The sequence below is a fragment of the Cygnus olor genome, chromosome 3 (genome assembly GCF_009769625.2).
Source record: "Cygnus olor isolate bCygOlo1 chromosome 3, bCygOlo1.pri.v2, whole genome shotgun sequence".
NCBI classification, from domain to species: Eukaryota; Metazoa; Chordata; class Aves; order Anseriformes; family Anatidae; genus Cygnus; species Cygnus olor.
In genome coordinates this window covers 64,108,824-64,135,404 of record NC_049171.1, presented here as the reverse complement: position 1 = coordinate 64,135,404, position 26,581 = coordinate 64,108,824, and the positions used below count along the sequence as shown (strand labels likewise).

The 26,581-nt window shown below is 42.3% G+C and overlaps 1 protein-coding gene across 1 annotated transcript in view; it reads left to right on the top strand.

Annotated features, from left to right (window-relative positions):
- HIVEP2 (HIVEP zinc finger 2) overlaps nt 1–26,581 on the top strand; it is a 124,101-nt gene that overhangs the window by 61,761 nt on the left and 35,759 nt on the right. Inside the window, 1 exon segment of the mRNA XM_040554285.1 lies at nt 7,465–7,562. The gene's annotated coding sequence lies outside the window, so the exon portion shown is untranslated.

The window sequence follows — 26,581 nt, the reverse complement described above, 5'->3', positions numbered from 1 at the left end:
AGATAAGGAAGCATCATCTCATCCTGCCTCTGTGGTGCAATTTGTGGGAACTGTGCATGTTTGTCTGTGTCCAAATATATGTCCCACTTTTTGTTTTGGTTTTGCTTAATAAATCTATGGATGAATTAAAAAGACTAGTATGTGTGTAAGTGACAGTTTGATTAACAGCTGAATTTGACCTTCTTCCAGTACAATGAGCTCAGAAGAAAATTTTTGGTGTTACATCCTGAGTCTGTGAAAAAAACATATTCAGAAGGATGCATTGCCATCTATTCACTTTGACTTGAGCACACGCTTTGCTTTGCTGAGTTGGCTCTACTGATTAGAGATGGAATTAAGCATAAGCTTAAATGACTTGCTCAGCTGTGACTGAGGTTGCATAATTTGTCTGCTCATTTTCCTCGAGCTTTCCTATTGAATTCAGTGAGAGTAGAATCAGGCCATGGCGATGGAGAGGTGATGCGGGTGTAATTGGAAGGATATGCCAATTAAAACTTACTCCTTTTGTATTGCAAAATGAAGTTTTTGCTTTCTTGTTATGGCCAATTTCAAATTATGCTCTCGAATTCTGGTCAGGTCAGTGTTGTTTTATGGGAAAAGTATAGCAAAATATTCTTGCTTTAGCTGTAGGAATATATAATTGGATCCCTCAAAGCTCTCCTACAGCTGTAACCACGCTAGCTGCTCTTGGATTGCCTCATTTTTCAGACCATTTCATTCTTGGTCTGGACACCAAAATCATTAGAAGACATTTACTGGCAGTATTTAATAGCATATTAAAAACAAACAAACAACAACAACCAAAAAATCAAAAACACCAGACATTTGTGATGCACCACTAATCTATTGGTAATTTGTTTAACTCCACTCATCCACACATACAGGGGAATAAAATAAAGTGATTAAAATAAAAGTGATTTAAAAAAATATCTTCATATTTATGGCTTTTTTTTTCCTTTTTCTGAGAGTCCATGGTGATAGCAGGAGGTGAAAGATTGCAAACAAAATTAAGAAGTTCAAGTTAGCTGTGGAGCAGAAGTGTGATTCAGGAGCTGAAAATATCTCTGCGCTTCATGCATCAAACTCAAACACTGCTTTGGCAACGCCCCCTGGATCAGAAACAGAGTTTGAGGTCATTCCTCCTCCAGCTGCCATGTATGGATAGGGCCCACGCTCATGACAAATTACCGACTTAGTGAGCGAGCACCAAGAGCACAGTGACATCAGCGCAGAGGGATCTGCCTCACAGTGGAGACGAAGGACTCCATGGCCTTCTTTCTCCTGTCTTTCTTTAGGCCTGGAGGGGCAGTGTGGAGGCACTGGGAATGAGGACACTTTAAACATTCCCTTTCTAGATGTGGAAGTGACAAGAGGCAGAGAAGGAAAGCACCCACCTCCTTGTAAAGAAAGTTGTGAAGCATCCTGTAGAAATGCTAACAAAGTTTCTGGTCAGAGGTGTATTAGTGTCCCATTCAAATTTCTAGGACAAATCACAGAATGGTTTGGGTTGGAGGGGACGTTAAAGCCCACCCAGTTCCAACCCCCCTGCCATGGGCAGGGACACCTCCCACCAGACCAGGTTGCTCAAAGCCCCATCCAGCCTGGCCTTGAATACCTCCAGGGATGGGGCATCCACAGCTTCTCTGGGCAACCTTTGCCAGGGCCTCACCACCCTCTGAGTAAAGAACTTTATCCCAACATCTCATCAAAATCTCCCCTTTTAGTTTAAAACCATTCCCCCTTGTCCTATCATCTGCCTCAGTAAAAAGTTGCTCTCCATCTTTTTTGTAAGACCCCTTTAGGTACTGAAAGGCCTCAATGGTGTCTCCCCAGAGCTTTCTCTTCTCCAGGTGAACATCCCCAGCTTTCTCAGCCTGTCTTCATAGGAGAGATGCTCCAGCTCTCTTATCAACCTTGTGGCTCTAAACATACGACATAGCTTCACTGTGGTGGTGCTTCACTGTGGACGCAGACCTGAAAAGACAATAGTTCATGCTGTGCTGTACAGGTCTTTACAACCGGGAGCACAGTGTCAGAGGTTGATCTCAGAGTGCCTTAAATGAAGTCTGTGCTTTGACTTAGCACTGCTGAGTTGACTTAATACTTGCTGAGGTTTTAATTTTATTTTATAGAGAGTAATGACTAGATTTTGCAGGTAACTACAACCAAAACTCTGTAAACGTACCCCAAGTCCTTAGAATCCTCTGCTGACAAATTTCTGTTGTTCCCAGTCATTTCAATTCCCTGGTGTCCTGCATGTCTGCCTAGTTGCCAACTTCTCAGGGGCAAGTGAGCTCTCATCCTGCTGAGCTTGTCCAGTGCTGCTGCCAGTGCTCTGCCATGGCATTGAACAAGGTGCCTATGGGGATGGTCTTTCCAGTGAGATTGTTCTGGCAGCTTAAGTGATTGTCATGGGTTTGTGGGTCACCTGATGCATTACAGCCCACCTGCTTGGCAGCTACCAGTGGCTCTGCTTTGGTTTCTTCATGGTGTGTGGGGCTGTACTTTTTTTTTTCATTATTATTTGATTTTTTTTTCCCCAAGATACGGGTGTCATAGCAGGGTAGTCACAGAATCACAGCATGACTGAGGTTGTAAGGGACCTCTGGAGGAGGCCAGCTGGTCCCACCCTCCTGCTCAGGAAGGGCCACCTAGAGCAGGTTGCCCAGTTGTTCAAAGAGGGAAGAAAAAACAAGGCACTGGTGCAGGAGGTTCCTCAGGATGGTTTTGCTGAAGCTTGTTTGGATCGCTTAGAGCATGAGCTTTACCAGGAATCCTATCCTGGGCTCAGCTGAGACCTGCTGTTCTTGCCTCTGCCCCCTCCCAGATGATCGCGAAAGGTACTCACGTCTTTGTGCCAGCTGCCTGCCCAAACAGCCCGATCCTCTTGGCAACAGCAGACTAGACAAATGGGTTGAGCAACATGTGTATGTGGACACAGTGTCAATTGTCAGCCTGACCATTGTCTAAAAGCATCAAGCCTGGTTAGCTGAGGGCACTGATCTCAGCTGGCAGTGTCTAAACTGCTATTTGCAGTGAGGTTATGGACCTATACTTAGGGGGATGTGCTCTTGCTAATTTAGCTCCTGGCTGAAGTGGGAAAAAAAAGTAACCCAAAATCATAGTTCCAGCACTAGCAGCAAAACAGGATCCTGCACATTGTAGATTTCGGCAATAAAAGAAATAACCTAGAGAGGATCCTGTACTCCATATAATACTGTCAAAGAAATCAGGTGTTCGATTTTCATAAAGTGGATCACTTATGTGTAAAGTAAAAAAACAAAGTTCATAGGTGATGTTCCAAAAGTCACTTGGCATGAATATCTTTTAGGTAAATTTGTTCTTACTGCTAACTTTCTGGAGAGCCTGAGAGGTAACAGAAACAGCTTCACAAACATAGACATGCGTTAGTATGTATGGCTATTTTTAGTTGCATAATATGTATACATATGCATATATACATATACACGTACATGCATGTATGTGCACACATCTGCATGCATATGAATTTGTAAATGAATACATTTCAACAAATGAAAAATGTTGCAAAGTTTTCTTGGTGCTCTTTGCATTCAGATCTGCAGCATGGCACTAGCATGCAGGAACAAAAATACCAAAATGAAGAAAAGCTGTGAATAAACAAAATTTTAATGGGCTGTCACACTCCTATTGAGAAAAATGTGGAAAACAAAGAAAGCATAAATACAGAAAAATATATTAGGCATCAATTTTATGTTTTGGTAATTAAGATGAAAATGTTTACAACATAGAGACATAAGATTAAAAAAAATATATATATCTTTAAATTTGGAGGTAGTTCAAGATTTGATCCATTAATTTCAGCAAACTGCTTGTAGGAAAGCATATTTCTGCAGCATCAAGGGCTTCCAGAGTGACCTGGAATTAGGAGGGTAAAGGTAGAGACACTATAAGTATTTTAATTCATCTATTCGCAAATGATTTGTGTGAACACATTAAGTGAGAACACCAGTATAGTAATGGGAGTAATTTTCTTTCACTTCTTCCAAATTCAATTGCATACAGTATGATTGCATTTGATCAGGATGTGAACATCATTTCTCAGATGATTGTGTTCTGCCATTGATCATATGAAGCCAATTTAAAGCATGACATTGCTTTTACCTTCCTCAAGTAGGGAGGCACTTTTACTTCTAGTCTTAGCTGCTGTAGATATCAATTTGTGTATATAATAAATGTGCTTTGTTTAGAGAGTGATAACTGTAAAATATAGCTCATTCAGAGAGTAAGTACTGAGATTGAGATTGATGTCTGGAGCTTAATGCATCATAGCGTCAATCAAGCAAGTTCTAGACTTCTTACTCCTCCCAATGCGGACTGTTATTCTTGTAATTCTCTGGACTTTGTGTTTGAAAAGGAGAAAGAGAGCAGAGAGAAAAGTCTGCATGGGCTGTTTCACATATATAAAGGAGGGGTTTGAACCTGTGGAAAAGAAGTGGGAGATTTGTGTGTTGCCTCAGTGCTTTGAGTTACCAGCCATGAATTTGAGCCCTGGGGTGGCAAGCTGCAGAAGTGTGCGACTTTTTCTACCTGTGTTGTGTGGATCATCTTTGGTACGAGCAATCTTATAGACCTGGTCAATCTGAGTCCTGAAGTGAATTCCCTTCCCATGGTAAGGTACAGTCTGTGCTGGAATGATACCTGCTGCAAGCCAGTTAAGGAGTAACAGAGGCAAGGCTTTATTTGCCCTTTGTACTCTTGAGGCAATTTCACCCATTTATTGTGCTATTTCAAAACCTTAGAATAATTAGCAGTAAAATAAATATTTGCCAGTTGTTTTCCTTAAACTTTAGTTTTTTCATTAAAATACACATGAGATTTCTGATTTTTTTTTTTTTTTACCTTGTAAAGTGCACAGGAATCTTCCTCTCATACCTCCTCAATTAACTGAAAGTGACAGTGTAACAGAAATATAGAAATAACACAAACAAAGTTCTTGTTGATCCATGAAATGGATTAATCTTTGTGGTCAGATGCTGCCAATGCCTACTGCTACATTTTTGTTTCACTACTGAAGGTGTAGTTATACAATCAGAGTGATTAGTGGAGCTGCCAGGGGAGAGTCTAGCACTTTTCTTCAAAAGCAGATGGTAAGAGTCATCATCAGAGTACCTCTGCCTATGTTTCCAAGTCCCATGTAAAAAGCTAATCCCTGAGTGTATGAGCTACAAAGTTCAAATTGAAAAAAGTCTTCCCGGCAGTGTCATGCCATGCTTCTCATACTCTCATTCCCCTTCTGATGTGCTTGTTTAATCTTAGTCTCCATGGCTGGCAAACAACAGCAGTATATTAAAACAGTCTTGACCAGATATGACCAAATGCTAGGAAATGATCTGCAATGGTGTTGCATTGTTGCCTTTCTTGCTGGGCTGTTGTTAAAGGAACTCGTCTCTTTTGCTTCCAAACAACCAAGGATTGCACAACTTTTTATGAATGCAGTGATAAAAACAAATTAAAAGTTCCTGGTTTTAGTACTCACAAACAAAGCCTTTGGAGCTTTAATTGGGCAGTAAAATTCTGTTTGATGACACGTGCATCATTTGGAGTTGTTAAAGGCTCTGTCGGTTGGCTGTTCCCCTCAGACCACGTACTGTTTGTTAGCTCCAACATTTTTGTAGGTTGTTAACTTAGTAAGGAAAGGCATTAGTACTGTCTAGACAAAATCATACTGTCCTTAACCAGAACTTTGACTAATATTTTAGCTAATTATAAGTAAAGATTAGCTTTTTAAATACTCAGAAACTGACCCAACTTTCATGGAAGTCAGGTGGAGTCTTTTGCACTTGAATCAGACCCTAATGTGTCCATTGAGGAACACCGCTGAAGACAGTGAAGTCTACCGCATGAGTGAATATGCTGACTCGCACCAGTTAAAAGCTAAAAGAGAAATTGGTGAAAACAGGATATAGCATTCCTCATGGATTTCAGTTCAAAGACTTTTTTGAAGCTGGAACAGCAGTATGATTTTGTGTCATAAATTGATATATTCACTTATGATTTTGTTGTCTTTTAATGGAAGTCCCCTCTGCTCCTCCCAGCTTGCTATCGAGAGGATTTAGTCTAAATGAGCCCCTTGTCTTTGGGTTGGGGGCAAGATAAACAGATTTGCAATTCACGTTCATTAAAAAGAACTTTATGCAAGTGTAGCCAGCATCATTAAGCCAGCTAGGCCTGTCTGAAAGCATAAAGCATGGGGCCGAGGGCTAGAGGGTATCCATATACCAACAGGGAAAGCAAGCTGCAATTTGGTGCACCCTAGGTTTTAGTGAAGGGTGGACTAATAAAGATTCGTGACTTCTTTATTGCTTTGTTTTGTTTTTTGACTGGAACTTTTCTCAGGCTAGTTGTAAAAATCGAGAGTGAAATACCGGCCCTGCTAAAAACAGGATTTTGCCCTTGAGTGCAGCCTTGCCAAAGTTTCACCCATAGATTAAAAACGCATTGGCTTTGTCTGCTCAGAGATTGAAAAGTGGTTCCTGGCTCCGCATCCAGATTCATTTCCTAGAAAGCTGTATATTGATGTGATAAAATGTCAGTGTCTGGAGCCAGAGCATATGTTTCTTTTATATACTCAGATGCCTGTATAGACCACTGTTGACATCGCTGGTTAGTAACACATTATCATTTGCTATTTGTTTTTGTTGCTGATAGCAAACAGTACAGCATAAAGCATAAGCGCATGCCTTCTTCTACTAACTAGTTCCAGGCCTGCTTCACCCTTCATGTGTTGGCACCCTGTTTCCCTCAGCTCGCATTTGCGCTCTGCTGATGGTGGAAGCATGGGGCTTTGCCCCACCGCGTGGTGGGCAGGCTTTGCCCGGGGTACGGGGCAGTGTGAGAAGTCCTTGCGCTCATGAGAAGCCCAGGGAGGTTTTCTGTGTACTCCTGTGGGAGCTTGGTTAGGCCATGGCCAACGATCTGCAAGTCCAGTGTGCCAAGTTTGGCACTTTCCTGTCAGAGGCCTCCGCCATGCTCCTCTGCCACAGTGCTTGTCAGTCCTTGAGGAGCAGGCACCTTTCCTGCTGTGGTGACCGAGCTGCTCCATGAGGGCGGCCAGCCAGGGCCCAGCGTCACAGCCATGCACCACAGAGCACGGCAGGGCGAAGAGCAGAGGGGACGTACAGGGCCTCCTGCTGGGACCTTGTGCTGTCAGGTGGTTCCCCGGCAGCTGCCCTGGGGTGCAGCCCTCTCCAGGAGTACAGCCACCCCGGGATGCCCTCCTCATTGCCCATCCCTGGCAAGTAGCCTGCGGTGGCAACTCACATGCAGGTGTTCAGAGCACCAGGGAAGCCTGAAAGGAAGAACCCTGGGCCAAAATGCAAGCTGTGGTTATCTGTGCTTCACAGCATATATAACATAGGTTATAAAATCAAGGCTGACTTGACAAAAATCCTTAAAAATCCTTCATATTATTTTTCTAAATAGGTGGAGGAGAGTGTGAACAGCCATATTCGCTGGAGTGCTGAACTGAATTGCCTTGACTGGAACCATTATTCACTTGCACCTTTGACGGCAGCAGCCAGGTAGGAGAGCAAGGAAAGAATGTGTTCGAATGAACTGGGGGAGCAGGCCTGGGTGGATATTTTTTTTGTTCTCAGAAAGCTTTAACTGGAAGTAGCTCGCATTTAAATAGTAACTGATTACTTGTCAACCTTTTGTTGCAAGTGAACTCACCTCTTGCTGAAACCAGAAGCATTTCTCTTTCTGGACAGGTTGTGTTTTTGGTAATTCAGAAGTGGTGTCTTTGCTTTGACCGTATATTTGATTTGCTGCTTTCTCTTCTTCGTATAGTTCTTGCATCAAGAATCCAGGGAGCACACTTTCTGAAAGAAATAAGCAGAAAAATTTACTTGTAAAAAGTACAAGAAAAAAAAAAAAACAACAGTGGATGGGGTTTTGATATCTAAAAGAGCTGCTTTTATTATTGTTATTATTTTTTAATTGTCCTAAAGAGTAAGTTGGTGGTTTCTGTTTGGCCGTCTTGCCATTTCAAGTGCACCATTGATGATACTGTTTAAGATCAAGGTTTATTTTTTCCTCTGGGTCTTGAACACATGGGCACATGCAAACTGCGGTTATGAAAATAATGACACTGTAGTAGCCTGATACCCAAGCTAGCTTAAAGTTAGTGGATTCCCAGTAGCAGTTTAGCTATGGCAACACAGTTCAGAAGCCAGTTTATCTTGTCAGGAAAAGGTCTGTTTTCAGCTACTTGTTGCAGCTCCATGTTTGTTTGGGGTGCTAGTCACAGGTTGGACAGATTTCACACTGACTTTGTCTCAGAGACTGTGCCTTCGTGTAGTAGACAGAGTTAGTTTTGTTGCAGCAGCGTTGAGGAGCTCCTCTTCTCTAATATTCTGTGTACTGGTTAGCCTCCGAATGTCATAAGACTGACTTAAAATAGTGAAAATTAAGGAAATGTTTCATCCTTGTCATTGGCTTTTTTTTGTTATTATTATTCAATATTTATCTGCAACCATAAGAATGGTTGCAGGCATATAAAGAAGACACAAGAGTTTCTCATGCCTTACCATGATCCCAGGAGGTGTTCAAAGAAAACACACAATGTATTTGAGATGAAACTGCCATTTTTTTCAGAACTGTAAATGGGATTAGACCTCTGTTTCATTCTATATATGAATTGAAGGAAGGAATGGTGGGGGTTAAATTGAAATGGGCTGTCCCTTGAACCTTTGCTCAAACCTGGAAACTGATCCCAAATATTCTGCAGTCCATGGTGCTGCTATATGGGATATCTCTTCTTGTGGATCCTTTTGCAAGTCCCTTCAATTGAAGTTGTGTCTGTGAGCGTTTGCACTATTTCCCCCTGCAGTCTGAGACCTGAGATCTTCCCATGCAGCCTGGGATCAGAGCTAGGTGAGAGGGGTGCAAATTAATGCCTGTCAGCAGGAGTGTTAACAGGGAACATGCAAAAAACTACGCATCATACTTGCCATAGGTCCTGTGGAATTTGTGGTGAAAGTTCAGCAGGGAAAACAAACTGTCCTCATGCACCCCTGAGCTCTGCTCCCTGTTTGGGAAGCATTAACAGTGTGTGAAATTTATAAGCAGGAGTAATGGAGTACCGAAACCTAGCCATGTCCTGACTCACCAGGCAGGATTTAAGGAGAAAACTGAGAATTTTGGTACACAAGAGTGTGGCAGCCATCCTCCAAAATGGGTTTTTAGCATAAATTTTTCAGGTTTCATTAGTGTGTAACTTAATGGTACTTCTGTGCATTGGACCCTTGCTGCTGTGGCTCTCTTGTATGCTGAGAACTCCCCTTATAATTTGTCAGCCTAGTAATGGTGTACTTTACTTTTTGGTTTGGAACAGCTGAACTTAGAATAGATGCTCTCAATTAATGTAGTTCAGAGTGGTGTTATTGTAACTATGATAATATGTATTGCAGCCTTCTGTGCTAAGGATATTAAAGCAAGCGCTTAATACTGGTAGGGTAGTAAATATGCCATGTGAGCTAATAAAAGGCTCCCGTTAAGAAACTGAACCCTATATTGCATACTTTACAGGTGAAAACTTGCAGTTTGATTCCACAGCTAGATATGGGGCGATAGCAAGGCACATTTTCCCTGAAGACAGGAGCATGCAATGCTGCCAAACCAGCAGTCCCAGGCGCCCTGCAGGGGATGATTCTTGCAGCAGAGAGAGATTGCACAAGCTGTGGTGTGGAGGACTAGCTGCTTTATTTTGGCTGAGTATCCTCTGAAGATACTGGTCCTGATTCCCTACTGTCTGAAACCTTTTGCTATTTATACCTGGGTAAATGAATGCCAGGCGAGCATAAAATGCCACTACCCTAGTGCTAAAGGAGCTGTTATCCACTTTGCCCAAATATAAATGACCATGCAAAGGGTAAAGCAAGTTCAAGGTCTCTCTTTTTGTTACGGCATTGCCCTTAGATCCTGCAGCTTGTTGATGAGTGTGTGTGAGCAGGAAAGGCTGTGCTTCAGTGGTGGTGGTTTGAGCTCTAGATGTGCAAGTGCAAGGAGAATCGAGAACACTAATTTCTTGTTCCACTACTAGTCAGAGAGAGAAAAACATGTTTCTTCTTCTACTTCCAGGAGGTGGCTGAGCAGGATAGTAGCATAACAAATTTATTTGCTAGTTTTCTGACAGTCTGGGGTAGGAAGAAAGATGCTCGAAAACAGCTGGAGGAGGCAGAAATGGACATTGTGACTTGAAGTCTCCCTGCCCTTGGGCATTCAATAGCAAGCAGTGCGTTAACATGCCATATATTGGAAGGACACAGTCCTTGAAATCCTCTGGCACTGCAAGCTACTGCTTTTAAACTAGAACAGAGACAGATAAGGGTAACGTGAAGGAGAAATTCAGCATTGCATATTATAAAATTGAATCCTTAAAAAAACTGGTCACTTTTGGCGGAATTTCATATATTGTAAATAGAATCCGTATATATTCATGCTTATTTTAAACAGAATATAGTGTACTGCAATTTCTGCTATCTACGCAAATATCTTGGTAGAGTAATTTAAAACAGATCTATTTTGTAGCCAGCACTGCACCAATTTAATAGTAATACTGGCCTATGTTAGAGGTTCTGAGTCAGGTTCTGATAGCTATATACCTGCTGAAGACAATGAAGACCTAGCATGGGGTGAGGGCATCAGTGTCCGGCTCTTTGTGAGCAGAGCTGCTTGTGAGTCCTGTGCTACAATGCCCACTGCTGTGGAAAGGACCGATTCAAAAAGCAAGAAATGCAAATCATTTTGAATTACAGGCAGCAAGAAGGATCCTTCCATAATACCTAGATAAACCTCCATTTATGTACTATATTTCAACAAATAGCCATTTTTTTTTTTTAGGGATGGGGTGTCGTAAGATTATTAACACTGAACCACACCCAGTGCAATTCATTTTATGTAACTTCTAATACATGCATTTACCTATTCACATACACTTTTCCCTGTTCTAAATATATCCTAAGGTTACACATGCAAGGCTCACAGCTTCAATGCAGGCATAGAATGAACAATTGTGGTTTTGAATCTGCTGGTGACAAATACCCAGAATTATTTTAACATGTCATGCTGTAGTAATGCTAAATTAAATATTTCAAAACATAAACAAGAAACTTGTATTATGTAGATCTTTAAAAGTAATCCCGTGAACCTTCCTTCTTGTCGCTGTATTCTTATGAGAAATTTGAAGAATTTACATTTTTGAAAAAATACATAATACCCGTTGCAATTGTGCGAATCCATGTTAGAGGATTCTTTTGCTCACAGATGCTTTGCTAATAAGTTCTGAGCCTGAAAAGTTTCGGTTAGTTGGGAATCTCAGATCCGTGCTAGCAGTTATCTCCAGATGGCTGCAATCTATTTTGTACCAAGCCTTCAGCATCTCAGCGGTTGCATGTTTGGAATTATGAAACACACTGTTCCACTTGTTTTTGCCAGTAAATATACCGTGCATTGTATGTTAAGTTTTGATGGGTGGTATACTTCGAAGAAGAGGTAAGAGAGAAAATGTGGGGAGAGAAAAAGAGAAAGGAAAAGGGTAGGACACGAGAGGAAAGAAAACGCAGCAAGAAAAGTTTGTCTGCGTAATGAATTCAGTCTGACTGGCAAACACAATCTGACTTCAAGTTGTGAATTTCATTGAATTTGATCCAAGAAAGACACAGCTGAGCAATCTGCAGGAAGCAATCTTTTCCTAGAAGTATGCAGCTCCAAACTGTACAAATTCTTCCACTGATCGTAAAATTTCTGTGCACCACTAAACCTGTGTAATTGGATACTTTTGAAAAGAAAGTAGTGTATTGAGATATTCAACTAAAGAATAACAAAAACATCATTGAATGTAGAATTTTGAAAGAAGAAAAACTATATAATTTGAAGTTGGCCAATGAAACCCTAGTGATAAGGACAGTTAATCATTTCTGGTGCAGCTGTTTCCTGACATTTCTGCAAAATGTTGTGGAAAAATTAATGAAGGTTCGTTCAGTAATGGTTTCAAGCTTGGCTAGTGGAAAATATGACAGTATTTCCATCGTCAATTAAGAACAAGCAAGGCCTTTTTTTTTTTCTGTAGGGGAAGTGGTATGCAGTTTGTACTGCACAGGAAATTGTAGACTTGAGAGCAGCTGTGTGATAGCAACAGGTATGCAGAGAATATGAAAAGAGCCTGGGCCCTTTGCTCTTATCACACGTGTTTCAGTGCAGCAGAACTCTGCGACGTGCTGGAAGAGACAACTTGCTGCATGGCATGACGCTACCTATCTAGCATGTGGGGTATTCCTTCGAGTGTCCGACTGAAAATAAACGCCCTTCATGCCACTTCAATAAAAAAGGATGTATCAAGTGAGATTTTCATTGTAACTGTGTTTTATTACTGCAGCATCCCAAAAGCATAACTCCTTTTGGTGGAGAGACACAAGATATTTTTTTAACTGATCTCTGTAATTCTTGTTGCTTGCAATTTGACCTCAGGCTATATGATTTTTACAGCCACACAGCACGCCTTAGTGAGCACGTGTGGTTGCTGCGTTCCCCCAGTGCAGAGCATCCCCTGCTATAATGGGCTGGCCATTTTGTGTCTGGGGACGGTGAGAAGCCTGTGGGCCTCGTGCGCAGTATGGACGTGGGGTTATATATGTGAACCCAATACCATGTATGTGTACGTAGCATTGCATATAGCTAAGAAAGCATGTGGTTTAGAAACAAGAGCGTGGCCCAGGGGTGTATTCACATCGCAGATCAGCATAGCTGAAGGTCACTGTAGCAGCTGAGCAGTGGCCTCTGTCCACTCCTTCACCTCATGGCAGCGGGCGGGGAGCCAGCTGCCGGCAGCCTCCTCAGCGGCACCTTGGGGCTGGCGCTCCTGCCCCAGCTCTGCAGTGCCCAAGCTCCTCCAGCTCAGCTTGGTTTTGGGGATGCTAGATTGTTCTGCTGTTGGATAGCCTGCATGGGCCAGCATTCAGTCAGCACAGAAACAAGATGCACCGCTGGGAGTAAGTTGTAAAGATCAGTCCCAGATTGCCAGTAGAATTAACTGTTTTTCCCCAAAGGGATCTACATTTTTTTTTTGGTTAAAAATGCATTAGTGTGAAATTACAAGGCTTATACAGAACTACTGTAAATCACTGCAAAAGTTTAGGTGAATGATTTAGAGACTCGGTACCTCTTTCTGGACTGTGAGGGGTTTTACAAACCTGCCTACTCTAACAGATTTTTTCTTCCTCTTAACATGCTGAGATAGTTTGAGCCCTGCCATAAATATGATTTCTAGCCTGTTTACACAGTATGGTGATTCATGCTAGCATGGTTGATAGAAAGAAAATACATTATAATGGTTTATGCTTTTCTAATATCACTCTGTAAAGGAGACGCTTACTCAGTGCTCCTGCTGCAAATTTAGAAGACCCTCTGCAAGCTCGCTAAAAATGTTTGTCTTACTTTCTGTAATGTTAGCTATGGAGTGTGTAGTTCTTACTGGTTTAAGCCAGTGTAAAACAATTAATAGCGATGAAGCCCCATCCATGATTTAGCTCCATTCACATAATCATGCAAAAGTCAGGCCCAGGTCCCCTGTCTGTGGTGCAGTCAACTCTAAGGAGCTTTGTTTAAGACTCTCCCAAGCCTGCAATCCCTTGTGTTGGTCAAAACTTTGCTGAAGTCAGTGGCAGCTTTATCAGGGACAGCTTATGTATAAGAACCTGTAATTAATCTTGATTTGGGACATCAAAAGATAGTTCTTCAAGTGTCCCTCCACACGCTTGAGTAACCAGGTGAGTACTGTGGCTGCAATCAATATGCTGCTGGACTCGTGGTGGGACTACATGTGTGCTTCAGGGAGTGCATAGGCAAAAGGGAAAGATGAGGGCTCTTGTCCCTCATTTTGTCTGACGAGGGCAGCAGGTCAAATATGAGCTGCTTTTAAACTTCTCAGCATGAGGTCTATGCCTACAGCTACGGAGGAACTTCCCATAAACACAATTTGTCAATTGAAAGAGGACTTTCCACAAGAACAAGTTTTCCACTGGAAAATTTCTGTATTGCCTATTTTTATTTTTTGCTTTTGTTTTTCCATGGAAATCTCTGAACGAAGTACTTCCCTTTAAGTCACCTTAATTCACGAAGAAGATATTTGATGAGCTGAACTGAGCTAGCATAGTTTCAGTTGTCGTTAAGTTACTTCTGTCTATTACTCCCTCTCATGTCATGGCAAATGGCAATACAAAAACTTCATGCTTGAAAAGTTCCTATGGGCAGGTCACCTTGTCAGGCCTACATGTTCCATGGTGTATGGGAGTCACCGTGGTGAAAACATCTACTAACTAGTAACAAAACAATGTCTTGGTGAACCAGATTCAAAAACAGAGGCCACACTCCCTGGGAAACCAGAGGAGCTGTTGTGTGAGCTTCTATCTTTGCTGTTCAAACTCGGTCTCCCAGATTTTCGTGTATTTTTTACCAGTTATTTAAAACTTCTACAGCAGTTGTAAAACTCTTGGATCCATTTGAGCTTAATGATGAATGAAAAGTAAGTACATTTAAGTGATTGTAAAATTGGCTAAGGTCATACAATCAAAGTGCTTGAAGGACGCCTACACGTTTCTTGCTTTATTGCCTTAGCTTTCCCTACAGAAGGCAGCTGGATAATAGCTGGGACATTACTGGAGATGACTGGACACCTGGTGTGGAGCATGTGGGAAGGGAGAGGAATGCTGCTGACACCAAAGTGTTCATTGAATCACACAGTGACCTCTTATGGATGAACATTAAAAATGAATGCATGCTCATATCACAAATACTACTTTTACTTTTTCAAGTGACAGTCTGAATAGTTCAGCAAGGTTTGTAGTAAATGTAGTGTTCTCCTTACAGTACTGTGTCTCCTGACTTTCATTAATCTTTTTCTTGTCCCTCATGGGGGGAGGGGGGGAGCACAGGGATGGGCACACACATCCTACTTTTATGTAGACATGTTGCCAATTATACTGAATGCACCAAACCTTTGGTGATATTGAACAGTGACCATCTCTCAGGTTTGATGATCGTGGCTGGTGGCATGCACAGAGCACTGGCCCCTGCCATCCCTGAAGGGAACTTGTCCCCCAGAAGGAAATGGGCTGTACCAGCGACCATGCTGCTGCACGGGAGGAAGCTCTCTGTCTACATGAGACTGGAGGCTGGTGGAGATTTCTCCACCACGTGTACACAGGAAACAGCATGTCAGATGTCTGACTTTCCTTCGGGCGGTCTCCCCGGTGCTTCTCAGAAGGGCACGGGAGTTGTGGTTAAATATTACAGTCTAACCTTTTACTTGCTCAGAGACCAAACAGGAGCTAAGTAACTTTAAACCATTAGCTCCATTTTAAGTATCTCTTCCGTGGGACGAAGGGCAGTTGATTCTCAATCATGTTATATTTTCCAGATGAATGACTCAGAACAAAAGTGCCAGGCTACCCACAGCAGAGTATGCCAGTGCAGCTAATGAAACAGAGAAGGGCAAGGGTCCTCCTTCGTCCCTCATTCTGCTTCTTTCACAGGATTCTCTCCGTTTCCTTTTCCCTCTTACTCTGTTGGTGTTTTATTTTTGTAATCATAGTTTTAAGTGAGTGGCCTGAATCAGATTTCTGAACGTTGTCCACCAGCAGCCCTATTCTCACCTGAGGGTGCTGGGGAGCAGCCGTGGCCCCAAGCCCTTCCGCTTCCCTACTGCTCAGCTGCCCCGGGCTGCTGGGGACAAAGGGAACAGACCTGAATTGAAAGAAGTGACACATATGGACCGGCCATTTAATTAAATAAGTCAAAAAATGCCTTTGGCAGATACCAGCTCTTTGGCATTCAAGGGAAAGCCAAATACACTTTCCATGCTAACAGCTAAGACTTAACTGTAGCTGAAATGCCGAACACAGTTTCAGAAGTAACATAATGTGACAACACCATTTCTACCAATGTACTGTCCTTTGGGGGAAAAAAACAAAACCAAAAACTTGTGTTACTTTTAATCTGCTATATTAGATAAGGTGTTTTTTGGTGATAATTGAAACCAGAGTTTTCATTCACTTATTAGAATTTAAAGACTATGTGAAGGAGGGATCATAGAAGTTATTCAGATCATTTGATTATAAGAAAATAAATCGTTTAGCAAAACTCACATTAGTGACAATCAGTCGTATTTCACAGTTACATTGCGAAAGCTACGAACAGCCTCAGTTCTAAATTTAAGATAGTCAGAAATTGTTCTGTTTAGCATGTCCTAAAATTATCCAGCACAGAAATACTTAGGGGAAGTGTTAAAATTAATTCTCAAATTTTAAAAAGGCAGCTTAAAGGGGAAGGAATGCAGATGTGGAAGTATTAAATAAGTGCCATCTCAGTAACAATTTTACCAAACACAGGGAAGAGCCATACACTTCATGTCCTTGTTATAAGATTCTTGAAGAAAATACTCCCACTCGGATAGAAATTCACTGTAAACAGCCCTCTTGCTGTTGTCATTGGTGTACTTCTGAGGATGCAGTAGCTCTTAGAAGGAGCTGGGTCGGTTGTGCAATACTGTGACTTTATGGTGCATAGACACTTCCAGTTTTGGAATGTGAAATGTCTGAAACTGGAAGTGGGCGGACAAGAGGTGGAGCTAGCGAGGAGCCCGGGTGGTTGTGTTTCTGAGAAACTCTCTATTGCTGGTGAGCACTGCTAATCTGTCAAGTGTATGGCCAAAGCCCTGGATATTGCTAAGTTGAGCCACTAAACAAGATCAAGTTGCAAACGGACACGGAGCTATGGGGTGGTATTTTGGAAGTTGAGCTTTTAAAACAGTCGAAAACAAGGCTGAATTCTTTCAGACCTGAAACCACAGCCTCCCAAAATGCGTCAGAGACTCTTGATGCTGCAGCGAGGTCAGCTTCCCTCCCCCCCACACCTGTGAGTCAGGACAACTCTATTAAAGGAAGCTTTTATTGGAAGCTGTCAATAGAGAGGTAGACAACATGCAGATGTTGAGGACACGGTGGGAAAGAGTTTGGATCCTGTGCCTACATAGATGGTCACCAACAGGAAGAAGAGTATTTTTGTGGAAAACAGAGGGACGCTGAGAAAAGACTAGTGTTTAAGCAAGAGGTAGGTACGTCTGATTTCACCTTCTGTCAAATTAAAGCTAGGATTCAGAGTCCACTCAAGCTGGCATTGTATCCATTTCTCAAGGGGGACAAAGGCTAAATGTTTCGTGGGCTACATGCCCTCAGTGCTTGTCCACTGTGCCTTCTGTACCTACTTTTGCTGAAAGTTGCAGAAAAATAATCTTAGAGCAGCTCAGTTGAATGCAGAGGGAAAAAGAAAACCAAAGATGAAACAAAGTATTGGACTGGTGGGAATTTCAGCAATGTGATCTTGATTTCCAGGTAGTGCAGACACTTTTTGAAATTGAAACTTCTTATAGCGCAGTCATGGACTTACTGTTTCCTTTGCTATAAATTCAGACCTGCTCATGGGTGAATCGACAGTAATGGGGCTTAAAAATGTCAGTGAACAATGCTGTCCCACTTATATTGATTCTCCTTTAACTTTTTCCATGTTGTTTGTTATTACTACTATGACCTGGACTGCTCTAGCAGAGTGTTAGCATAGATGAAGTTCCTGTAACAAACAGCATTGCAATAACTGGGACCTGTGGTTTTAGATGTGATCTTCCCTTAATACTGGTAGGTGCTCTGTGCTTACTGAATTTACCTCTACCAGAGAAGAAATATCATACAATAACTTTGTGACTGAAAAAAATACCTCTAGAACTAATTTATAGTGCCAGTAATTTTATTGTTTCTGTGTGAGATTGCTAGCAGAGGGAAAGAGATCCTGGAAACCAGCTGCAGCTATTTAATTCATGACCTGTCAGGAAAATAGATTTTGGTTTCCAATCCTGATGAGCATCTTGGGTGAAGGGCAGAGTATGGTCCTGGCTGTGCAAAGAGCTGACCTTCCTGAACCCTCATCACATTTGGTAGCACTGTATTTGCCACTGAATAGCACTTTGGTAGCACTGTATTTGAGCGGTTTTCCTGAGAACATCCCATGTGGAATTTTCCTCTGCTTTGAAGGCTTACATTATACTGTTTTGATCCACTTTCCATTTCGCTGGTGGACTATTACTATTAACTTTCTCACAAGGTGAATCAAGCTGCATTTAAAAAAAAAGGAAAAAAAATACTCTTCTTTGCACCTTTGATTTTTCCTTTTGTTTGTTGAATCCGTGTGTGTTACATTTTATGAGCAGTCCCAGAGATGCCTTGTATCTAGAAATGTAAATAACCTTTTATTTGAAAAATAAAAACCAGCTGGGTGCACTTGTGGCATCCCTGACTGCCAAACGTTCATTGGCAAACACTCTACTGCAGGTACGGCTGAGCCCATATGTGGATGCATTCACATGTGGAATATGAGTTTGAGAGAATTAGCTGCTTTTGGTAGTCTTACTGAGGCAGGTATCTGCCTCAATTTACATTTATATTTTCTGTTCAGAATACATTCAGTCTGAAGATGGTGGTGAAGGAAAAGAAACAGAAATACGTGTTCCTAAAGTGTAAAGCAATGGCTTATCAGATCTGTATGATGAGGGGAGAAGTGGTTGGAAAGAGAAACCCAAGCACAACAGCATGGAGGCATAGAGCTGCACCTGGGGGCAACTGCAACATGCAAAGGGAGCTCCTGGACATAGTGGTGGGACTAGCTGGTCCCCATTAGTGTGATTCAGCAAATTTTTACCCTGTTGGACAAGACAAAATTGTATCTCCCATGCCATCTGCCTGGTCCCCTCCCCTACAAATCTACTCTGACCAGCCAACAGGAACTGTGGCTGCCTTTGGCCTTTCCATGGCCTTCCTCTGCTAGCCTTTTTCTGGCCTTCCTCTGCCCTTTGCACTTTCTGGCAAAGTTCTGGTGCAATCAGGCTGCAGGATAGCAACGTAACTGTCAGCATCTTCCAGATGTCATGTGAAACAGAGCAATGTGTTTTATACCAGTCATGTCCTTGCTATGTCTTTTGCTAAGCAGGTTTACACAGAATATAGAAGTCCGAATCCTACCTTGAAATTAGATTTGACATCCTTGAATGGATTAAGGTGAAAAATAAATTGTTATACTGAAGAAAGCTATAAAGAAAAAATCAGACTGACAGCATCTTTTTTTAAGTTTTGCTGATCAGAAATCAGAGGCTGAATTTTGGCTCAAATGTCTATAAGCAGTCTTGCAATCAAATACTCCCAGTTTGCGAGGATACAAACAGCAGCTCCTCAAGCTTGCTCTAATGAACCAGCAGCTCTTTGTTGGTGCAAGCAGAGCAATTAGGCTCCCTGCTAGAAGAGCGATGTTTGTTATGCAGTTTCATCCAAGTGATTGGGGTTATTTTATTCAAGCAGACCTCACTAATCCACAATTAAAATGGCATTTTCATCTCACACTTCGAAGCTGAGAAAAAGCTTTGGAAGATTTTAGTAGCTCTGATGATGAGCTTGGTAGAGGAACAAAATCAAACAAGGACCTTTTGTTGCAGTGGTTGGGTCATGACTGAAACAGTTGACTACTTCACTACAGCAAACACATAGGTGGCTCTTCTCGTGTTTTTATATCCAAGAGGGGGGCAGTGACTTTCCTGACACCTTTTGGGGGAGAAAAGGCTGGGCTGTGTCAGCTGTGCCACGTGCAGCACCTGCTGACAGTCAGCCCTTTTCCTCTCCGCCGCTTTGAAGTAATAGGCCACGTTTTTCTGGCAGGCCCAAGTGGTGAGGTTGCACTGCGTTCAGGCAATTTAAAATCTGTTTGCAATTTTTTGCACCTGTTTCATTGTGGTATTTATGGCTCATTTTTACCTGTGCTTTCTGTTCCGTGTACTGTTACCAGCAGCCTTCCTAGCTGGTATTGGTGCAGCTCTGAGGGAAGTGAAGAGAAGAGCGCCGAGTGCAATTTGGAGGATGATCAGGGTGAGATCAGTTCTTGAAACCCGAGACAAGTTAATGATGAAACCTGAGTTTTGTTAATAATACATTGTGATTATTACTGCAGGCAGGGTAGATATCTCCTATTTCTTATCTTTTAACTTGCGGATCCTAGTTGAAGCGACCGGACTCCTCAGCCACCCCACCCGGGGAGCCGGCCTGTCCCCACAGCCGGGCTGGCGGGCCAGCTTCCCCCGGCAGAGCAGCGCCTGCAGATGTCGGCGAGTCACACAGGCCGGGAGGAGGGTGTGTGATTAGCAGATGTAGCAGCAGAAAGTTAATGACACAAGGCACCTAACCGGAGCTGCCCTTACCTCAGCGCTCAGCACCAGCCAGGCCGGTGGCAATGCGCTCCCACGTCCTAAGGTCTTCATAAGAGAAAAACTGTGTTATGAGCCAAGCCTCTTGCCTGCAGTAATTGCCAATAAAACATTAATCCTAACCTTTGGTAGACCGCATCTATCTCTGTCAGCTGGGAGATCCCAGGCCCCACTAGGGAGGTGACACAAACCAGGGTGCACGTTCAGGGCCAGTCGGTGGCAGGGTAGCGGCGCTGGTGAAAGTGCTGCCGCCACGCAGGGGCAGCCAGAGGCGGCTGTGGCAGGAAGAGCACCCACGGCAGGATGCAGGCAGATATGAGATAGCGTGGCCCCTCCTCACCTACCGGCCTCGTTTCTTGCCGCCTCCCGACGGCTCCTGTCACCTCCTGCCCTGCTCTCCTTCTCTGGAGCACGTGGCGCCAGCAGCCTCCATTTGGCCTCAGTGGCCTTTGCCTGCCCTCCGTGCAAAATCGAGAGTGCTGCCGCTGTTTTGTGGAGATCCTGGTTGTGTGACCCGAGGTGCTGGGAGCTGCTGTGCCACGTGCTTGCGTAGACCACAGTTAGGGACTTACTTACACACAGGCCAACAACTTTCCAACACCCACAGTTCAAACATTGGCTGATGAAGAAAGCCCACAGCAGGAACTTATCGAAAGGAAAAGATAACACCTTGTCTTGCTTTACTTCTGCTCATTACCTCAGCTGTATCATGACTGTTGCATGTTATGCTGAAAGCAGAAAATATTCATGACTTTGAACACCCCATGGATAGGCTCTGTAATAGTCCAGCAGACCCTCAGCCTGATTTGGGCAGCAGAGCAGGCAAGAAGAAGGTGAGCCGGCGGCCCTGGAGCTGTGGGATGGAGGTGGCATTCGGAAGGATGTGGCCCCGCTACCCCACCAGCTCCGTGTTAAATCCACAACCCGTTGCCCTGCTCCTCCCCGACCCAGGGCTGCCACCACATCCCCTCCCCGGCATGCAGGGACTGATCCGACTGAGAACATAGCACTTCTTTCCCCCAGATTATTTCTGAGTTAGCCAATTTCTTGGTTTTAGATTGAATCAGGCATTTTGTCTTCTTCTTTGTACAATTTTTTCTTCCTTCGCTTTAAATTGGTAAAGATTGGTGATAGGTGTTATATTGCTCTTACTTAAACACAAATTTTATTCCAAATTTGGAGGTAGGGGATAGTATTAGGTTCTGATCATTCTGCTTTTAGCATTGTAATTTAAGAGCCCCACGGTGATTTTGGGTATATGGTCCCATGTCTTACTAACTTTATATAAATGTACTGCCAGTGTATGGTCTTCAGTATTTAAACCTACTAATAATTATTTTTACATTCATATTTCATGTAGTAGAATAACATTTGCTCTTAATTTCAGATTAAAATTAAATTGTCTGAAGAATAATAGCATCAGCTGATTTGTCTTGCACTTCAATGTTTATCTATTCTGGTAAAAAAATCAGTGACTATTAAATTTACTGCTAAGACATAGGATAAAAAGGCAATGCTATGATGCTGAACAAAGGATGGTTGTATCAATGGGAATTAATCACAGTATATCAAGAAAAGAGCATGCTCACAATTTCCCATTGGACTTCATGTTAAAAATATAATCTTATTAACTTCAATTACAGTGTTGTTCTTTTTTTTTTAGTTTTAAAATAAGAACAAAATAAAAATTGTAATGCCAGAGTAATCATTTTTATCGACTCTTGCATGTGAAGTTGGCAGTGTCTTACAGTGGGCTTTTTTTCCTGATGTAAATGAGAAGAAAGGTCTGGTATAAACCTGTGCATTTTTGTTTAACCCCAGCCCCAGAGTGATTGATGTGAGGTCTTTGGAGCCACACAGGAAGAATGGATAATAATGAAACAAAACCCTCATGTAAGCATCAGCCAGAGGAGTCACAACATTAAATAGAAAAACCATAATTGTAGAAAAGACCATTTCCTTGTACAGCTCAAATGGAGCACTAGAAAGTTGGCACGTGTATGACTTCCAGTAGTAATGTTGCAGTAATGTAGTTTAAACAGTTGCAGAAACTCTTCAGAGAGTCCTTGGGGCCTGGCTTGTTTTCCCTTTGTGTTAAACTCAATGTCGTGCAGAAGCGTGAAGTCGCCCTGGAAAGGGAGGTTGCAGAATATTGCTACTGCCTAGCTGTTGGTCATCCTGTAGCTATACGGCGTCAGGTATGGCATCGTGAGCAAGTGCCTGGGCTGGGGCTGTTCCTGGGCACACGGACCAGATGCTGCTGGGAGAGTTTGAGCTCCCATCTCCACTCCTCCGCGTGTGCCCACTGCTGCCGCAGTGACAAATATACCAACACTGGAGAGGTACAGTCGTTAATTCCTGTAAATACAGGTCTCAGGGAATAAGAAATTCATCTGTGTGGTTGGCAGTTCTTCTCGATATTCCTCTTAAGATGCTAAACTGTATCACTTGGCCAGATGGTCATTTATACTTGTGCCACTTTATTAAGCACTGTAGGAGTGCTTTAAATGGCAGTAAGTTATATTTACACCCTTTCTAACAGCTCCTTTGTGCTGATAAAAGGGATGTAAACTGGCCTCAGAGTAGGCAAGACTTGCAGAATAGGACTGTAAAAGTGCAACAGCCTCTCGTTAGCATGCAGGCCTATGTGCCTGCTTCTAGTGGGGCACAGCCTTCTGTCCAGAGCAGTGCTGACTTAGGTAATGGCTCTGACATGACAAGTTCCCACCTTCCTTTAGCTCCCAGAGCCTCATTTCTGGTCCCTGGAGAAGCTTTCTGTGTGCTGGTGTGGAGGAACTGTGTTGTAAACCTGATCATTGAAATGCTCCAGATTAGAAGAAAAAACAAACAACAACAACAAAAAAAACCATTCCCCCCTTTAATTTTTAAAGACAACTTTTCTCCCAGATCCTTCTAGTGTTCCAGCTTGCAGCAGGGTCCCACAAACGTTGTAGCATGGCTGCAGGTGGCTGAGCCATTGTGGAGGGGACGGTGCAGGTTGGGCTGAAGAACAGTAGCTGCCTAATACAGTGCTTCTGCCAGGTCTTGGCCCATTTGAAACTCTGCCCACCCCATCAGTACTGTTTTGAAGACTTGCAAGTACTTGAAAACATGTTTGTTTCTGAATCTACTTCCTAGTCCTGTCGGCTGAAGGAGGATGCCTTAATTAACAAGCTCTTGTCCCTTCATTATGTGATGTTGGAATGCAGACACCAGGTAGAAGTTCTACCCAGTCTTTTTGTATTTTATCTGTTGGTAATCTCAGTGAAAAAGGGACAGTTCCAAATCTGAGTTTTTTCCCCTCATCTTCTCGTTTCTCAAGTTATGTTTAGAAACAGGAAACTGTTTTGCATAAAGGTAAGATTGTGTTTTTAACAAGTAAAGTTGGTGTTAGACTAGCTAAATATACCTACACAGTCATACTCAGTGGGTAGTCCTGGCTATTTTTAGGCTTTATTTTTGCCTCTCTTTATTTATTTTTTTTAGTGACACCTCCACTGTACCTTCAGCTTCTTGTGAGGCACAGCTTCCTGAGCCTCTGTGAAACTTGCAATTACAGGAGGAGTCAATCTTGTCAGGTGTCATTTATCGTACTTTGCAGAGGGCTGATTCCAGAGAAGGATGAACAAAGCTTAATAAAAAGAGAGAGAGAAGCATTCTCTTAATAATTTGCCCTTTGCAACGGCAGACCCTTATCTGATCACCCACGCTCATCTGGCTGCTGACGCTGTACTTGCTTCATTAGTACGAGCTATTTTTACACCTTTTGTGTCTTTTGAGGAACTGTGTGGGCCTTCTGGCTTGAAATGATTCACCATCTCCAAGTGAACAGGGTGTCCTCAAATCCTGCAAGTGGGGTAGGGAGAAAGAAGTGGGGAAAAGAGTTCAATTGAATAAGCAAATGTTGATTGTCTTAGGTGGTCTGAATGCCAAAACATTGCAGTTTAGTCTAGTGAAAATAACTTACGTGCTTTTGGTTTGCAGTGGAGGTTTTCAGACTAAGAGCTATCTCAAGGAGCATTTACTGATTAATCAGTCTTACTGTAACTTAGCAAACATGAAGCCCTATATGCTTGTGCATATACTCTTTGTCTTTGTGTCGACGGTACTTTCTTTTGTTCATAGTGTACAAGTGCCATTGGTGTATCACAAACACCCAGGAGACTTTTGGGTCAAAGCTGATTTCACTTCCACTTCTGACACTGGAAAAAAACTAATTCTGGTGGAATGGGCCAAGCATGATTTAGGAGGAGAACCCTGTACAGAGTTGTCTGGGGGTTTCTGGAGCTGAGCAGTGGTTGCTTTCCCTTTCAGTGCACCATTAGCACTCAAAATGTCCTCTTAGACCCTGCTGAGCTCTCGCTTGGTGGCTGATATTAAGGTTTTTGCTGTCCTTAGACTTTTCCTGTGTAGGAGAGATTTGGTATCCAGTTGTGCCACTTTTGAAGTACAGGATAATGGTTTCATATTGCAGGCTTCCTTGGAGTCATTTCAAAAGTTGCTGTGATAAGGGATACATATAGGAAACTCTTCAGGAGCTGTTTGCACTAGGAAGGCCCTGAATAATGCTCCCTTGTCTAACCTTGACTGATAGCAAGTCCTCGTGAAACCTGAACAGTACCTTTCCCAAGAGAAGTTTTGTTTTTTTAGTGTATCTCTCTTGTTGAGACTGTAACTGAGCTGTCAGCTTGGACTCCCCTCTCAAGTATCAGCCTGTGGAGTAACAGAGGCATGGCTTATAGATTCAGGCATTTTTGGTAAACTTCATCTTCTCAGTAGTGTTTGCTCAGGTGAGTGGTCATCACATTAATAAGCAGAGTTGATTTGTGTCTTGTAGAAAGAAATAACTGCACAGAATGAAATATCTCATATACCTACAAAACACAGCAAGAAAGCATATGCATATTTTATTGAATGTTTTAAGAGGTGTTCTGATGCAATTGGATATTGTGCATACTGGCTTCCAATACTTCATGCAATAAAAAGAAGGAAGTACTATAAAAAATAGCTAGGGTAATTTAAAAGAGCTTTTTTTTTTTTTTTTTTTTTCCCCCTTTTTTTCTCCTGTTAAACATCCTGAGGGCTATAAACAAAACATCATCCTTAAATGTGCAGTCTAGTTAGTGTATCTTATATGACCACTGCAGTGGTCATTAGTCTTTAGGCAATGCTAAGTGACCAGATTTCCTACTGTAAAATGCCTGTGTTCAGTCACTAATCAAAACCAAACATTAGGGCTGCAGGGTAGTGACTGTTGTGACACCTGCGTGATGTATAGAACTTTGGGCTTAATATCTGATCTCAGATGAATTTTAACAAAGGCTTCAGAATTGATTGAAACAGAACTGTCACAAAACCCCACTCTACTTTGGGTTCAAATAATGGAAAAAAAATTGGTAGGAACATGCTACTGATGCTCTGTATACATCTGTTTTTGTTTTGACATGTGGTGACCACAGAGTTTAGTAAATAATGGAAGGTTTTAAAATAAGCCTGTAATAATACGCTTAGTGTGAGTAAAACACAAAAGCAAGATCAGATACTTATAAATGTCTTCATATGTAATTCTTTCTGGGGTGAGTGCATTGAGTTGGTGCCTTTGCCCATTCAAGAAAATATTTGAAAGACACTGATACTTCCGTATGAAGTGCAGGTGACTTCTTCTGACACACTATGAAAGGAGGCATAGCTGTCTGCAAATCTTGCAGTGATTGCATAATTAGTATTGCATAACTTTTAACTGAAAAAAAAATCACTTCCCAGAAAATTCGGTGGTATTTTCCCTCTGTGATGGAAATGCTAGGCCTCTGCCTGATATTTTTCTAATATTCCATTTGGCAACAGAATAACAATCATTTTGTCCCTAAAAATGATGTAATGTTTACAAAAGAAAAGATTTTTTTTTTCCTGGGAAAACTTGGGGAAATCCTTCATAACACCTTAGCAGGATCTTACTAACACTGGGCTGTTCTTCCCAGCTGCTGCCCAACTCTGCAGTTCTTGTGTGAAAATGAAGAAACAATTTCAGAAATGGCATGTAATTTCAGTTAGGAAAATTATTATATCTGACAACCTTATCAGTCTGAACTGTCTGGTGTCACTGCTTTTACCTTTCTTACACCCTTATGGTGTTTTTAAATCTAGAAACGACTACGTAGCACACACACACTGGAATCTTGCCCTTTGCATATACTTTATCATTCATACAGTGTGGCTGACTTCATAGTTTGGTTAATCTGTCCTTTA